General features: G+C 52.7%; 1 protein-coding gene across 1 annotated transcript in view; it reads right to left on the reverse strand.

Annotated features, from left to right (window-relative positions):
* The window catches only part of LOC119590516, a gene marked incomplete in the record, with an annotated part of 54,991 nt that overhangs the window by 18,491 nt on the left and 36,181 nt on the right, over nt 1-319 (reverse strand).

The following is a 319-nucleotide window of genomic DNA, read 5'->3' on the forward strand; positions in this document are numbered from 1 at the left end:
GAAAATGCATATATAAATGAAAACATTTATAGAAGAATAACCACGAGTAACCACGATTACACAACATCTCCGGTGGGAAGCTTTCTCTGCCTGTCCCCCACCAGGATCCTCAGCTCTGCGGCAGGAGCGGCGTGGAGTCATCGATGCGAGGGCGTACCCAGCAGGAGCACAGGTAGCTGAAGAAGTGGTCCGAGCGACGGGCAGTGTTACCCTACGCGGCGGGTGAGATACGCCGTCAGAAGGTGGGTTGGGAACGTGTGTTTGGGTGTTGAGGTCGGAGATTTGGTGTCATTGAGAGTTGGCAACATTTGTTGGACTT

The sequence above is a fragment of the Penaeus monodon genome, chromosome 27 (genome assembly GCF_015228065.2).
Source record: "Penaeus monodon isolate SGIC_2016 chromosome 27, NSTDA_Pmon_1, whole genome shotgun sequence".
Taxonomy (NCBI): Eukaryota; Metazoa; Arthropoda; class Malacostraca; order Decapoda; family Penaeidae; genus Penaeus; species Penaeus monodon.